The sequence below is a fragment of the Macaca nemestrina genome, chromosome 7, assembly GCF_043159975.1.
Source record: "Macaca nemestrina isolate mMacNem1 chromosome 7, mMacNem.hap1, whole genome shotgun sequence".
Taxonomy (NCBI): domain Eukaryota; kingdom Metazoa; phylum Chordata; class Mammalia; order Primates; family Cercopithecidae; genus Macaca; species Macaca nemestrina.
This window is the reverse complement of record NC_092131.1, coordinates 10,109,069-10,125,517: the sequence shown is the minus strand read 5'-3', so window position 1 is coordinate 10,125,517 and position 16,449 is coordinate 10,109,069. Positions and strand designations below refer to the sequence as shown.

The window sequence follows — 16,449 nt, the reverse complement described above, 5'->3', positions numbered from 1 at the left end:
TCATAAGTGAAGGAGAAATAAAATCATTTACAGACAAGCAAAATGCTGAGAGATTTTTGTCAGCACCAGGCCTGTCTTACAAGCTCCTGAAGGAAACACTAAATATGGAAAGGAAAAACTGGTACCAGTCACTGCAAAAATATACCAAATTCTAAAGACTATCAATACTCTGAAAAAACTGCATCAACTAACGGGCAAAATAACCAGCTAGTGTCATAATAACAGAATCAAATTCACACATAACATGGGCTAAATGCCCCAATTAAAAGACACAGACTGGCAAATTGGATAAAGAGGCAAGACCCATCAGTGTGCTGTATTCAGGAGACCCATCTCACATGCAAAGACACACATAGACTCAAAATAAAGAGATGGAGGAAATTTTACCAAGGAAATGGAAAGCAAGAAAAGAAAAAAGAAATCAGGAGTTGCAATTCTAGTCTCTGACAAAACAGACTTTAAACTAACAAAGATCAAAAAAGACAAACAAGGGCATTATAATACAGGAGCACCCAGATTCATAAGGCAAGTTCTTGGAGACCTACAAGGAGACTTAGACTCCCACACAATAATAGTGGGACAGAAACTTAACAAGGATATTCAGGACTTGAACTCAGCTCTGGATCAAATGGAACTAATAGGCATCTACAGAACTCTCCACCCCAAATCAACAGAATATACATTCTTCTCAGTGCCACAACATTGCACTTATTCTAAAATTGACCACATAATTGGAAGTAAAAACTCCTCAGCAAATGCAAAAGAACGGAAATAATAAAAAACAGTCTTTCAGACCGCAGTGCAATCAAATTAGAACTCAAGATTAAGAAACTCACACAAAACCACACAACTACATGGAAACTGAACAATCTGCTCCTGAATGACTATGGAGTAAATAATGAAATTATGGCAGAAATAAGTACGTTCTTTGAAACCAATGAGAACAAAGACACAACATACCAGAATCTCCGGGACACAGCTAAAGCAGTGTTTAGAGGGAAATTTATAGCACTAAATGCCCACAGGAGAAAGCAGGAAAGATCTAAAATCAACACCCTAACATCACAATTAAAAGAACTAGACAAGCAAGAGCAAACAAATTCAAAAGCTAGCAGAAGACAAGAAATAACTAAGATCAGAGCAGAACTGAAGGAGATAGAGACATGAAAAACCCTCCAAAAAATCAGTGAATCCAGGAGCTGGTTTTTTGAAAAGATAACAAAATACATAGACTGGTAACCAGACTAATAAAGAAGAAAAGAGAGAAGAATCAAATAGACACAATAAAAAATGATAAAGGGAATAGCACCACTGATCCCACAGAAATACAAACTACTATCAGAGAATACTAGAAACACCTATATGCAAATAAACTAGAAAATCTAGAAGAAACGGATAAACTCCTGGACACATACACCCTCCCAAAACTAAACCAGGAAGAAGTTGAATCCCCGAATAGACCAATAACAAGCTCTGAAATTGAGGCAGTGATTAATAGCCTACCAACCAACAAAAGCTCAGGACCAGACAGATTTACAGGCGAATTCTACCAGAGGTACAAAGAGGAGCTGGTACCATTCCTTCTGAAACTATTCCAAACAATAGAAAAAGAGGGACTCCTCCGTAACTCATTTTATGAGGCCAGCATCATCCTGATACCAAAACTCCTGCACACATACACTTTCCCAAGACTAAACCAGGAAGAAGTTGAATCCCTGAATAGACCAATAACAAGTTCTGAAATTGAGGTGGTAATTAATAGGCTACCAATCACCAAAAGCCCAGCACCACACAGATTCACAACAGAGACACAACAAAAAAAGAAAATTTCAGGCCAATATCCCTGATGAACGTCAATGTGAAAATCCTCAATAAAATACTGGCAAACCGAATTCAGCAGCACATCAAAAAGCTTATCCAACATGATCAAATTGGCTTCATCCCTGGGATGCAAGGTTGGCTCAGCATACACAAATCAATAAACGTAATTTGTCACATAAACAGAACCAATGACAGAAACCAGACAATTATCTCAATAGACGCAGAAAGGGCCTTTGATAAAAGTCACCACTTCATGCTAAAAATTCTCAATAAACTAGGTATTGATAAAATGTATCTCAAAATAATAAGAGCTGTTTATGACAAACCCACAGGCAATATCGTACTGAATGGTCAAAAGCTGGAAGCATTCCCTTTGAAAACTGGCATAAGACAAGGATGCCTTCTCTCACCATTCCTATTCAACATAGTATTGGAAGTTCTGGCCAGGTCAATCAGAGAAGAGAAAGAAATAAAGAGTATTCAAATAGGAAGATAGCAAGTCAAATTGTCTCTGCAGATGACATGATTGTATATTTAGAAAACCCCATCGTCTCAGCCTAAAATCTCCTTAAACTGATAAGCAACTTCAGCAGTCTCAGGATACAAAATCAATGTGCAAAAATCACAGGCATTCCTGTACACCACTCATAGAGATCTAAATTATGAGTGAACTCCCACTCACAATTGCTGCAAAGAGAATAAAATACCTAGGAACACAACTTACAAGGGATGCGAAGAACTTCTTGAAGGAGAACTACAAACCACTGCTCAAGGAAATAAGAGAGGACACAACCATTGGAAAAACATTCCATCCTCATGGATAGGAAGAAACAATATTGTGAAAATTGCCATACTGCCTAAAGTAATTTATGGATTTAATGCTATCCCCATCAAGCTACCATTGACTTTCTTCATAGAATTGGAAAAAGCTACTTTAAATTTCATATGGAAACAAAAAACAGCCTGCATAGCTAAGACAATCCTAAGCAAAAAGAACAAAGCTGGAGGCATCACACTACCTAACTTTAAACTATACTACAAGGCTACAGTAACCAAAGAAGCATGGTACTGATACCAAAAGAGATACATAGACCAAAGGAACAGAACAGAGGCCTCAGAAATAACACCACACATCTACAACCATCTGATCTTTGACAAACCTGACAAAAACAAGCAATGTGGAAAGGATTCCCTATTTAATACATAGTGTTGAGAAAACTGACTAGTTATACGCAGAAAACTGAAATCAGACCCCTTCCTTACACATTATACAAAAATTAACTCAAGATGGATTAAAGACTTAAATGTAAAACCTAAAAACATAAAAACCCTAGAAGAAAACCTAGGCAATACCATTCAGGACATAGGCATGCGCAAAGACTTCCTGACTAAAACACCAAAAGAAATGGCAATAAAAGTCAGAATTGACTGATGGGATCTAGTTAAATTAAAGAGCTTCTGCATAGCAAAAGAAACTATCATCAGAGTGAACATGCAACATACAGAATGGGAGGAAATTTTTGCAATCTATCCTTTTGACAAAGGGCTAATATCCAGAATCTACAAGGAACTTAAACTAATTTACAAGAAAAAAAAACAACCCCATCAAAAAGTGGGCAAAGGATATGAACAGACACTTCTCAAAAGAAGATATTTATGCAGCCAACAAACATATGAAAAAAAGCTCATCATCACTGGTCATTAGAGAAATGCAAATCAAAATCACAATGAGATACCAACTCATGCCAGTTTTAATAGTGATATTAAAATGTCAGGAAACAATAGATGCTGGAGAGGATGTGGAGAAATAGGGATACTTTTACACTGTTGGTGAAAGTGTAAATTAGTTCAACCATTATTGAAGACAGTGTGGCAAATCCTTAAGGATCTAGAACCAGAAACACCATCTAGCCCAGCAATCCCATTACTGGGTGTATACCCAAAGATTTATAAATCATTCTACTATAAAGACACATGCACACATATGTCTATTGTAGCACTATTCACAATAGCAAAGACTAGGAACCATCCCAAATGCCTATCAATGATATACTAGGTAAAGAAAATGTGGCACATATACACTATGGAATATTATGCAGCCATAAATAAAGAATGAACTCATGTCCTTTGCATGGACATGTGTGAAGCTGGAAACCATCATTCCCAGCAAACTAACACAGGAACAGAAGACCAAACACCACATGTTCTCACTCATAAGTGGGAGTTGAACAATGAGAACACATGGACACAGGGAGGGGAACATCACACACCGGGGCCTGTCAGGGGGTGGGGGACTAGGGGAGTATAGCATTAGGAGAAATACCTAATGAAGATGACAGGTTGATGGGTGCAGCAAACCACCATGGCATGTGTATACCTATGTAACAAACCTGCATGTTCTGCACATGTACCCCAGAATTTAAAAAATATATAGAGACAGCCGGGTGTGGTGGCTCAAACCTGTAATCCCAGCACTTTGGGAGGCCGAGGAGGACAGATCATGATGTCAGGAGATTGAGACCATCCTGGCTAACACAGTGAGACCCCGTCTCTACTAAAAAATACGAAAAGTTAGCCAGGCATGGTGGTGGGTGCCTGTAGTCCCAGCTACTCGGGAGGCTGAGGCAGGATAATGGCATGAACCCGGGAGGCGGAGCTTGCAGTGAGCAAAGATCGCGCCACTGCACTCCAGCCTGGGTGACAGGGCGAGACTCTGTCTCAAAAAAAAAAAAAAAAATATATATATATATATATATATATATATATATGTGTGTGTGTGTGTGTGTGTGTGTGTGTATAAAGAAATTCAAATGAGGCCCAAGAAAACTGTGGGAGGATCCAAGGAGCCCACTTTCCCAGCTAGCTTTCTGGGTGTTGACTTCTGTGCATATATAAACATTATCCATCACTAGTTGCTCTTGGATTGTTTAATGTGTGCGTTGTTCCCAAGTAAGATTCTCAGGTTTTGGAAGGCAGGCTGCAGCTTCAATATGTTAGATAATTGTCCTGCCACTCACTCATTCACTCTTGCTTTCATTCCTTCATTCACTTGTTCATCCATGCTTCTATTCCTTCCTTTTTAATACTGAGAAGACCAGACTGTGGTGTGGTACAAATCCCGGCATGGACTCCATCTCTGCTCCACCTCTTACTGAGTAATTTAGGAATTTCATGTCACTTCTCTGTACCTGCTTCTTCATCAGTAAAATAAGACACATGATAATACCTAATTCAAATGATTTCATGATAATTAAGAAAGGTAAAGGAGCTAACATAATCCCTCATGCAAAGTAAGCATTAATAAATGTTAACTGTCATTATCATTGTTGCCCTTTCAATCAGAGATATCTCTGGGTGTCAAACACAGTGCTTTTTGCTGAAATATAAAGCATAGATAACGTGGCTCTGACCCTCAAGGAGCACACATTCTAGTGCATTCTTGGGAGAGAAACTGATTTACAAAGAAGCAGTGACACATTGTGTAAAAGTCATTAACGTGTCTCAAACATTTTCTATTGCCAGATACTTTTCTATACATGTCATGTACATGTGAAATATATGTCACTATTTCATGTATATATATGAAATGTCATTTTGTATATTTCTTATATACATACGTATGTATGATATATTGTATACATTTCACGGGTATCAACAAATTTAATTCTCACTGCAGAGGAAAACTCCAGAGGACTAAAAATTCTCACTTTGACAGGTAAATCAATGAAGTCACTGCATCTGTAGAACTTTTTTTTTATTAGTTTTGGTTTGTTTGAACCCATGACTGTTGTTTGCAAAACCCTTTACAATTTTCAGTTATAATTTTCAATTTTTTCCCATCTTTAGTCATCTGTTCCTCACAAGAACCCTGTAGCATGGAGGTGGTTGTTATTTTTATATGCACTTTGCAGGCAAAGACACTGAGGCATGAGGAGTGCAGGTAGCAAGTTGAAGGTCACTGGAGCTAACACAGGTCCTATGTGTTAGGACCTCTTCATATCCGCAACCATCACCTCAGTCTTTCCCTGAGATGCAACCAGCTAGAAAGGCAGAACCACACCTTCTTGGGTTCATAACAATTATACGTGGCAGAAGAGTACTCATTACTTTAACCTTTTCCAGCTCATGCAGCCCATTCTGTTCTTCCCATATTTAATCTGTTACTGTCCTTCCATTTCCATTGCTTTTCTTGCTGGAGCCCCCTACTGCATTCTCTGGATGTTTCTGATCATTTTTCTCCAGATAGGTTTGTTTGCATTATTTCCAAGCTGCATCTCATTTTTAACTCATAATTCTAGTTTTGAGGAGTTCCCTGCATTATGCTTTTCACTTTGATCATGCTCCCAGGCCATTATGAGTTAGGATATTCTTGGCAAACCTCATTAACCTGCTCTCAATTAATTAATGGTGCTGCAGAATCAGGCCACACCCTTCCCACTTTGTACCCTGTGGACTAAACCCCTGGACAATTAGGCACCATCCATTTTATTACATTTAGGCTGTTTCTCAGTCCACGTTATAGTTGGGCAACTGTGCTCATCTGCATTCCTTTGGTAAGTGCCAGTTTCAAGAGATGGAAGTTCACATGTTCCTCCGCTTCCTTCATCTGGTTTTACAAACCTATCAAAAGGGAACCATTTCTCCCCCACAGCACACGTTATTATTTATAGGTCCAGACACACTGTTATTTTATGTTATGGTTCTGGATCTTTCAAATGTTTCCTGTATTCTTTGTTCTGTTGTTTCTCTTATTAGAAACTGTCCTTTGATTTACTGCCTGGGATTGTTCTTTCTTTTCTTGAACATTTACTAGCTGTCAGGCATCTGGTGCAAAGCCCTGTGTCTTCAAGGGCACAGAAAAGGGCAAGACCCATGAGAAAGCAATTCTATGACAAAGAACACAGACAAACTGGCTTTCCCCATCTGACCACATGAATTTACCACACACTTACCAGTACCGGTCAGTATGGTGCAGTCTCCATGGGTAGAATTACACTTTGTTTGCGTAACAGCCCAACAGGCAAGATCCACCAATCCTCCCATTTAACCAAGACCGAGGCAGGCAGATCACCTGAGATCCTGAGGTCAGGAGTTTGAGACCACCCTGGCCAATGTGGTGAAACCCCATCTCTACTAAGAATACAAGAATACAAAAATTAGCCGGGTATGGTGGCGGGTGCCTATAACCCCAGCTACTCAGGAGGCTGAGGCAGGAGAATTGCTCAAACCCAGAAGGTGGAGGTGCAGTGAGCAGAGATTGTGCCATTGCATTCCAGCCTGGCGACAAGGGCAAAACTCCGCCTCGAGAAAAAAAGAAAAAAAAAAAGTGCTGAAGCCAGGACTTGGACTTAAGTCTAGTTCTAATGCACATGCTTTCAGCTTTCAGATGCCTCTAGTTCCTGCTTTCACCTTATTCAGATGCACAGAAATCTTGTGTTGACTCTGAAGATACTCTCGCTCGACCTTCCCTCTGCAGGGATGGCTTTGACAACCCCATACCCACCTACAATCTCCAGCTTCTCTTCTGACTGTGCTCAGGCCACGTATCCAATGCCCTCTGCATTAAGGACTCCTCCAACACATCTCATGGGAGTTTTAAAGCTTAGCATATAGTAGATTGAATGGTCAAAACACTAGGTTGGGAAAAGAGATAGAAATTGGACTTGAGACCATCAGTCCAAGAGGCACTGCTTTTAGTTACACGATCCTAGAACAAACTGCCTACTTTGGGCATTCTCAGATGGGCTAAATCATATTTCTAATCTTGGTCATCTATGCCATAAGCAGGGAAGGTGGTGATGTTAATGAGGGGAAGGTTGTCAGTGTGTGTTGTGGACTCCAAAGTGTGGAAAATTGATTTTCACATGGTAAGCTCCAGTGCACAATGTCAGCATCCCTTTATTCAAAGCAATATTGAAATATAGTCACGTTTCCGTGATGACCTGCAGATCTTCTTTACAGGTATTGTTGAATCTCAAAGCTCTAACTTTATAATTTAAAGCCCTCGAGTAGGACATTCTCACTGGGATGTCCCCCAGGTGACATGAACGTGACAAATCCAGACTGAACCCTCAGCTCCCCTCTCTGCTCTGTCATCTTTAGTACTACCTGTCTCAAAAATGAGCATCATTATCTGCCCAGACTCTGAGGATAAAAACCTTTTCTTCACTTCCCATATGAGTCAAAACTTGTGTCTGGAAAATGCCTTTTAGATCCCTTCCCCTTTCTGTCCAAAGTTCACCCTCTTGGGTCAAAACTTTCTCATTTTTCATCTGGTCTCTTGATTTCCTGACCTGCTCTCCTTCATCTATTGGTAACCAACCCGTGGTTTTTCTAGACCTCAAATCAGTTGCTGTCATCCTGTTTGTCAGATCCATCCTTCATGCTCAGTCTCCCTCCAGAGAGACCCCAAGTTCTCCAACAGGGAGGTCCTCTCATTCCTGGTCTAGGCAGATCTAATATCCAGGCTTGTCTCAGGCAAATCGATGCCTGCCCCTTACTCCTCAGGAGCCTGAACTTCTCACCCTTCCTCAGCAGAGCGAGGAGCAGCCCTGCATACAATGCTCTTCCATTTCCAAGGCTGCCCCACTTCCCTTGCTCAGGGAACTCTTCAGCATCCTCGGGATCCACTCTTGTGCCACCCTATGAATGACGTCTTCTATGCCCCGAACTAGTCTTTCCTCTCTGGGTATTTTTACCCCCACCACTTACACATTCATTAGAATTTCATGCATTCATTTATGAATATTCATTGAGTCAGACCTGCAGAAAGTGCTGGGTATGGAGGTGAGAGGCCATCCTTTAAAGGGCTCAGAGTATCAGTGGGGAGATGGGTGAGGTCACAAAGCCTAAGAGAACAATGTGAGATGGGCATGTCCTATCTCCTCAGGTTATAGGTTTCTTCAGGTACAGCTCAGTCACCAGCTAAACCCTCTGAACTGTGTGCTATGTGATATTTATATACTCTTTGCAAGCAACTCTGAAAAATCATGAGGTAGTATGTAGACAGGAAAGATGGAAGATTCTAGGGCCAGCTGGAAGGTGGGAGAGTTGAATGCCGTGGGGAAAGTGGAATCCATGAACCTGGACTTTTCTTGAGGAATTTGGTGAGCCCTGAACCTAGGGGCAACAGGACACAATGGGCACAGACTAACGTGGCCATCAGAGCCCTGGTTCTGGGTCCTGCGGAGTCCCATCATCAGGTGGTGACCCTTTGGCTTGAGGATATAATTAGATTTTGTCTTAGGCATTGTCCAGTGGCTTCTGCACTGTAAATATTTTATGACTCGCTCAAAACCTGTGTGATCAAAGAGTCATGTATGCAAACCCTTGATCTTGGCTGAACAGCTTCTCCACTCCCTAATTCTTTCTGACAATGCTTTTAAATAATAATGCTTTCCAATTATAAAGTACTTTCCTTATCTCTTTTTTCACTTTTGATTTGAAAAATATCTTAATTTTAGGTTCTTTTTGTCTATTTCTATTCTGTTTTCATCACAGAACAGTGAGATTCACAGCTCAGGAGTTGGGCTGCCCCCCTTCTTGATAGGCGGCCAATTGGTGTTCTCATCCTAACTCGGCTCTCTGGGTTGCCTTTTCCATACTTACAGAGGTAGGATTGTTATTAGTAGCAGAAGCAGTGACTGCATTCATCTATTAACCTCTGAATAGCAGGAATGGTGTCCTTTTCTTCCAGAACACACTGCTAGTACTAAGGACTAAGAAAGGGTGAATTGCTGAACATATTAATAGAAGCCATTTCAATCTACAATGTATATTAAGCATTTACATCTTTAAAATATTGTTTCCATTTATTTAATGTGAGACTGCTTATTTGTTTTCCTGCCTGGTGCTAAGCACTTAACAGGCAGTCACTCATTGATTTTGCTTAACCACAAAACTATGTGCTGTTGTTATCTCCATGCTATGGATGAGAAAACTGAGACTTAGAGAAATTAAATATTTTTCCTAAGGACCTTGAAACAAGAGTCTACTCCGCAGTCACTTCCTCCTCAGTTACGCCTTTGTTACCTTCCAGTTTGGATCCTGCCCCTATTGTTCTAGTAAAACTGCTAGATCCAGGGTTCCCAGTGGCCTTTTGTTAGGAATTTGGTTTACCTGCTAGTCAAGGGAGACCGAAGTTTGAGAATGGATTAGCTTCCTAGGGCAGCCATAACAAAGTAGGTCATAAACTGGGGGGCTCAAAGCAACAAAAATTTCTTCTCCCATAGTTCTAGAGGGTGGAAGTCTGGAGACAAGATCTTGGCAGGGCCATACTTTCTCTCTTTACTTTCAGTTGTTACCAGATATCTTAGTCATTTTCCTGTTGCTCGCAACAGGATACCGGAAACTGGGTAATTTAAAAAGAAAAGGCACGTATTTCTTACAGTCATGGAGGCTGAGAAGTCCAAGGTCAGGGGTTCATATCTACTGAGGGTCTTCTTGCTGCTGGGAACTCTGTAGAGTCTCATGGTAGCACGGGACATCACATGATGAGGAAGTGGAGCATGTTAGCCCAGGTATCTCTTCCTCCTAATATAAAACCACCAGTTCCCCTCCCCTGATAATCCATTAACCCATTGATCCATCAATGGATTAATCCATTCACGAGGGCAGACCAAGGCTCTACCTTTCCATACTGCTACCTTGAGGATTAAATTTCAACATGAGTTTTGGAGAAGACAAATCTTCACACCATAGTGTCATCAACCATTGGCATTTCTTGGCTTGCTGTTGCATAAATCTAATCTCTGCCTCCATCTTCTAAATGTGTTCCCCTTCTCTGTATGTGTCTGCCTTCAAATTCCCCTCTTTCTGTAAGCACACAGTCATACTAAATTAGGGCCTACTCTCGATTAGATCGCATTGGCAAACACCCTAATTTCAAATAAAGTCATATTCTTAGAGACCAGACTTTAGGACTTCAACATCTGTTTTTTCATGGGGACACATTGAAGCCTCTCATGAACATTAATACACATAGAGATCTCTTCATATACATAAATAAGTCAGGAGGTGGCCATCTGGGACCCCAAGATAGCAGAAGGAGCCTGGGCTTCTTCCCCTTCCTGCTCCACTGCTGCCTTCATGTGCCTTTCATCCTGGAGGCCCCCTCAGGGGACAGGATGGCTGCTGCCACCAGTCTTTGTGTCTGCTTATTAGACCACAGGAAAGAAAAAGAAAGAAAGGACAGAAGGGAGAGAGGGAAGGAGGAAGAAGTAAAGGAACGAAGAAAAGGTGGTTTTATGACTTGAATGTCCCCTCCCAAAACTCATGTTGAAAAGTGGTCCCCAATGTGGTGTTATTGAGAAGTGGGTCTTTTAAGAGGTGGTGGATCATGAGGGCTCTGTCCTCATGAATGGATGAATTTGTTTATGGATTAATGAATTGATGGATAATGAATGGGTTATCATGGGAGGGGAACTGGAGGATTTATAAGACATGGAAGAGAGACCTGAACTGGCACGCCCAGCCCCTTGGCCATGTGATGCCCTGTATCACCTCAGGACTCTGCAGAGTCCCCACCAGCAAGAATACCCTCACCAGATGCAGCCCCTTGACTCGGGACTTCTCAGCCTCCAGAACTATATATATATATAAAAGCATTTTCTTTATAAATTACTCAGATTCTGGTATTATGTTATATGCAACAGAAAACAGGCTCACACATGTGGAAAGAAGGAAGGGAGGACAGGTCATGAGTACCCTCTTGGCTGGGCCAGTGCCCTTCAAGCATCTGGATTCCCTTCCAAAGGCTGCTGTAATATAACATGGCAAATCCCAGCGGCTTAAACAACAGAAATTCATTGCTCCACAGTCCTGGAGACTAGAGATCCAAGATCAAGGTATAGGCAGGGTTGGTTTCTTCTGAGGTGTCTCTCCTGGGCATGTAATGGCTACTTTTTTTTTTTTTTGCTGTGTTTTCCTCTATGTGTGTCTGTGATCAAATCTTCCTATTATAAAGTTGCCAGTCATGTTGAATTAGAACCCACTGTAATGCCTTACTTTAACTTAGTTACCTTTTCAAAAACCCTTATCTTTAAAAACCAACATTCTGGCCAAACGTGGTGTCTCACACCTGTAATCCCAGCACTTTGGGAGTCTGAGGGAGGTGGATCACCGAGGTCAGGAATTCAAGACCAGCCTGGCCAACATGGTGAAACCCTGTCTCTACTAAAAATAGAAAAATTAGCCGGGCATGGTTGTGGGTGTCTCTAATCCCAGCTACTTAGGAGGCTGAGGCATGAGAATTGCTTGAACCCAGGAGGCAGCAGTTGCAGTGAGCTGAGATTTTGCCACTGCACTCCAGCCTAGGTGACAGTGCAAGACTCCATCTCAAAAAAAAAAAAAAAAAAAAAAAAAGTAAATAAATAAAAAGCCGCATTCTGAGGTACTGGGTGTTAGGACTTCAACATATGAATTTGGTGGGGAGTAAGAGTAAGCACAGTTCAGCCCATAGCAACATCCATTTAAGGAGTACCATATAACACGTTCTCTTACATCTCTTTGGTCAGAACTTAAATGACCACACCTATGTGCTGAAAAGGCTAGAGAATAGATTTTTTTTTTTTTTTTTTTTTGCTGGGCTATGGATTCTTTCTTCTCACCAGGAAAAAGAGGAGAATAGATAGAGTGCACCAAACTTTCACATGAGAAATCATGTGGTTCCCTCTCATATGTTCATCTTCTCAACTTCTCTGCAATATTGGGCTGTTCGCCATTACCTCCTAAAACTCCCATTGTGACAGCACCTTCGCTTGGCCCTCCATGGTCTGTCCACCCCCATGATCCTATGCAGGGAGGCATTGAATTCTGGCATTAGCCTAACCTGCCCACCAGGCCTAGGGAACCATTAGGCACAGTGAGTGGGTAAAGCACCCCTTGGCTTTAGCTCTGAGCCATGCCAGCTGGGAGCAGAGGCCCTATGGTGTGGGTGAGCCTTGGAGATAGAGCCTTCCTGTCTCACTCAATCCCCAACGTCGAATAGCATATCTGGCCTCCTGCTAAGTTCTGGGTGGCTCAGGAATCTTCAATGTGGTGATTTTGTAACTCAGAGATTGGCAGCTTGACTCCAGGCATCCATGTCAACACAAACTTTCCTACATAAACAGGCAGTATCATCTCCGAATCCCTAGTGCCAGGAATGACACCTGTGAACATGCGCCATCCTCCTGGGAGATGGAGTGAGCAGTGGTGAGCCCTGGAGCCCTCCTCTCCTCCGCCAAGTATGTAGTGTGTCTGGTACATTCTCCAAAGCCCTCCCCATCACTCCCTAGTCACAGAAAAATGCTTTGTAGGCCTGGGTCCTGCTTTCTGAGGCCTCATGCTCCCACTCGGTGAGATGGATTCCCCCAGGGCTCTCTCCTCACGTCTCTCCTGTCTCTCAAGGATCTTATCCATCAACAAATCTTAAATGTTCAAGACCATGGAGAGGATGCATATATGGACCACCCTCTGCCCTGGGTTCTCTCCCAAGTTCTCACTTGCCTTTCCAGGTTCCTCATGGACACCTGCCTGGGAAGCTCTGTCTGCCGTGAGGCCAGAGAGCCCATCCTGACTCTTTATCTTCCCTGGAGTAGCTTCTCCGGAATCCTGGGAGCCCCTTCAGTAACAGAACATGGTGCCCGGCAGTGTGGATCTGAGAACCAGGCTGTCTGGGTGAGCTTGAGCAAGATGCTTGACCATTCTGTGGACATTATTTTATCTATAATTGCTTACTGAGAGTCTCTGCTGAAAGCACCACCTTCTCCTAAGAATATTGTGCTTCTTATTTTGAAAGCTAAGAATTTAATTTCAAACGCCTCATCTGAGCATTCACAGCCCTCTATATTGTCCTAACTGGATCTATCTTGGTCTGCCATGAATACTCGATACATTAGGCAGCTCTTCTACCAGGCATACCCTCTTCTCCTCTTCCCATAGCCACACATTTAAATCCCATGAGCTCTTCAATATTTCAAATGACCTGCTTCCAGAAGTGTCAGTGTTCCTCCCATGCAGTCATTTTCTCTCCCTCTTCTGAACCATCTCCAACCCTCTCCCCACCATACCTGCAACACCTGTTACCTCTACTACACCTTGGCCCAGACACATTTGTGTAGCTGCCTGATCCCCTTGCCCTGACCAGCAGACTTTCACCTCAGTGTGGTGATAGATATGTGTTTAGTCATTAATAGCAAACAACTGAGGTTTATGATCAATTAATTTTTTTTAGAAATCCAAGCCATCTCATGTCAGGATGCAATGTCTTCACTCTCATCACTCAACTGCATGCCACTTGCCTTGCTTGGAAGGATGGAGTTCCAAAAGCCCAGTGGGAAGGGAATTGTGCAGAGCCCAGTCACAGGAGTGGGTCCTGTGTGAAAGCCATCCTGCTTCAGTCTCAGCAGAAAGCAATCAGCAGGTACAAGGCGCCCCTGTAGGACCAATGTGCATGGTGGGCGGCACAGGTGAAGTCCTCTGGGCCTCATTCCTCTGCTCCCTGCCACCTGCCACTCACAGCCACTTGTACCACAAGGCCTGTCCCGGAAGTCATCACTCACCACCATCTTCTGCACATCTTATGCCCCAGAAAAACTAAATGACTTGTACTTATCTCCCCTGAAAAATTTTAATGAAGCAGTTGCTTTATTAAAAAACTGCATAAAAGAGCTCTGGAATATCTTTCATCTACCGAACTAATAATTATAAGAACAGTATCAAAAGAAGTTACCATTGACCGATTGGCACCTGAATGTCAGGCAACCCACTCAGTTTATGTCTATTTCCCTTTATTTTCACAACAGCACAACAATTTAGGGGGTCAGAGTACTATTATGCTCATTTTTTTGGGATAAGGACATTGTCAGTGAAGAAGCCACCTGTGCAGAAAGAGCTAGCAGCGCCCACACTACTCACATGTTTGGTTTGCTTTTTGTTTTTAACAGATGGGGTCTCATTCTGGCACTCAGATTGGAGTGCAGTGGCACGATCATAGCTCAATGCAGCCTCAAACTTCTGGGCTTAAGTAATCCTCCCACCTAGGTCTCCTGAGTAGCTGGGACACAGGTATCCACCACCATGCCCAGTTAATTATTGTTGTATAATTTTTGTAGAGACAGAGGTCTGCTTTGTTGCCTAGGTTGGTCTTGAACTCCTGGCTTCAAGCAATCCTCCCACCTCAGCCTCCCCACACCCTAGGATTACAGACATGAGCCACTATGCCCAAGATTGCACCACTGCCGCAAGACTCCTCAAGTTTATCAGCACGCCACACTCCCTTATGTACACATGAGCCTGTGTCATAACGTCCCATGAGATCCAAAGGATTCTGCAATGAGGCTACATAGCCCAAACTGAATCACTGTGAGATTAAAACGTCTGAGTTTCAAAAAGTTGTTTTGAGTTTGTGTAAAATACTTGAATTATGTCTCTTAACAGCAGTAATGCTGAGATTGGCCCTTTGTGTTTCCTCGGTGCTGGGTTCTGCTGCTCTTGGGATCCAGCCTGGTAGCATGACCCCACTTCCCCAGCTCCCGCAGTCCTCCCAGCCTGTGAGTCACCCTTGATTCTTCCAGAGAGGAGTCGCTCTCAACAAATTCGAAACCTCGTGACACTCTATACCCAGCATCTGGCTCGCCAATCCTTTCCGGCTAGTGGGAAAGGTCCGGATGGCTCAAGGTTGAAATGTGATTTTAATAAAAATAATGCTAAAATGAGATTCGTGGAGTGCATTCTTTAGCTTATGGGAGTTGAGCAATATTTGTGGCATCTGAATATTCGCAGCTTGACGTCTGGAGACATGAGTGCTTCCAAATCTCAAGGAGCAACTGATCGTGTCTTACTGCGCTGGCTCCCTTCATTACCACAGCCTTGACTTTGCCGCGTGGGGCAAGGGTGCAGAGAACGGTCTGCACCAAGGCCTGACATGCGTCAGCAATGTGCTAGGTACACCATGGGCTTTGACTCATTAAATTTCCAGGCATTTTTTCCCAAGAAAGCAGTAGTTCCTTTTTGCATGTAAGGAAATTGAGACTCAAAGACCTGGGTCACAAGTCAAAGTTCATACTGTTATTTGGTAGCCAAGAAGGAATTCAAATGCTGGTCCCAGCCTAAACTCTTTAATTTTTCCTATGAAACCGCATGTCTCTCTTTACATGCTTGCCTGTGCTTTTGATTACTTTGGGATATAGTCTAGAAATGCTGAGCAGAACCACCAGGGAGGGGTTTAGGGTCAAGAAGCAGCTCACCAGCCACAAGCATCACTTTTCTCTGGGCTAGGACTAGATTCTGTAAGTAAATACCCAAGTGAAAGAGAACACTTTTCTTGGAAAACCGTGGTAACTTGATGCATGTAAACAAACTCTTTTCTAAGAGCCCCTGTCACATGGGGGCCTGCGGGCAAATTCTACTAAGCAGAGAACAGTTTTCACTGCAAAAACTCAAAGGAAGACAAGCTTGGTAATGAGAGCTAGCATTTGTTGATCGCTTACTAGTGCCAGGCGTTATGTGAATACTTGTCAGACATAATTTACTCTTCCCTGCAACCCTTTAGACATTAGCATGTCCCCCATTGAATAGATCAGGAAACTGAGGCACCAGACACGTAGAAAGAAAGAGGCAGAGAAGGAAGACAAAGCAGGCAGTCTG

At 42.5% G+C, this 16,449-nt stretch overlaps 1 long non-coding RNA gene across 1 annotated transcript; it reads left to right on the top strand.

The window, feature by feature from the left end:
• The first annotated feature begins 8,782 nt into the window (after positions 1–8,782).
• On the top strand, positions 8,783–14,416 carry LOC139364081 (uncharacterized). Its single transcript, XR_011625332.1, has 3 exons — positions 8,783–8,927; positions 13,317–13,479; positions 14,036–14,416. It is a non-coding gene; the product is annotated as an uncharacterized lncRNA (long non-coding RNA).
• Positions 14,417–16,449: the final 2,033 nt, after the last annotated feature.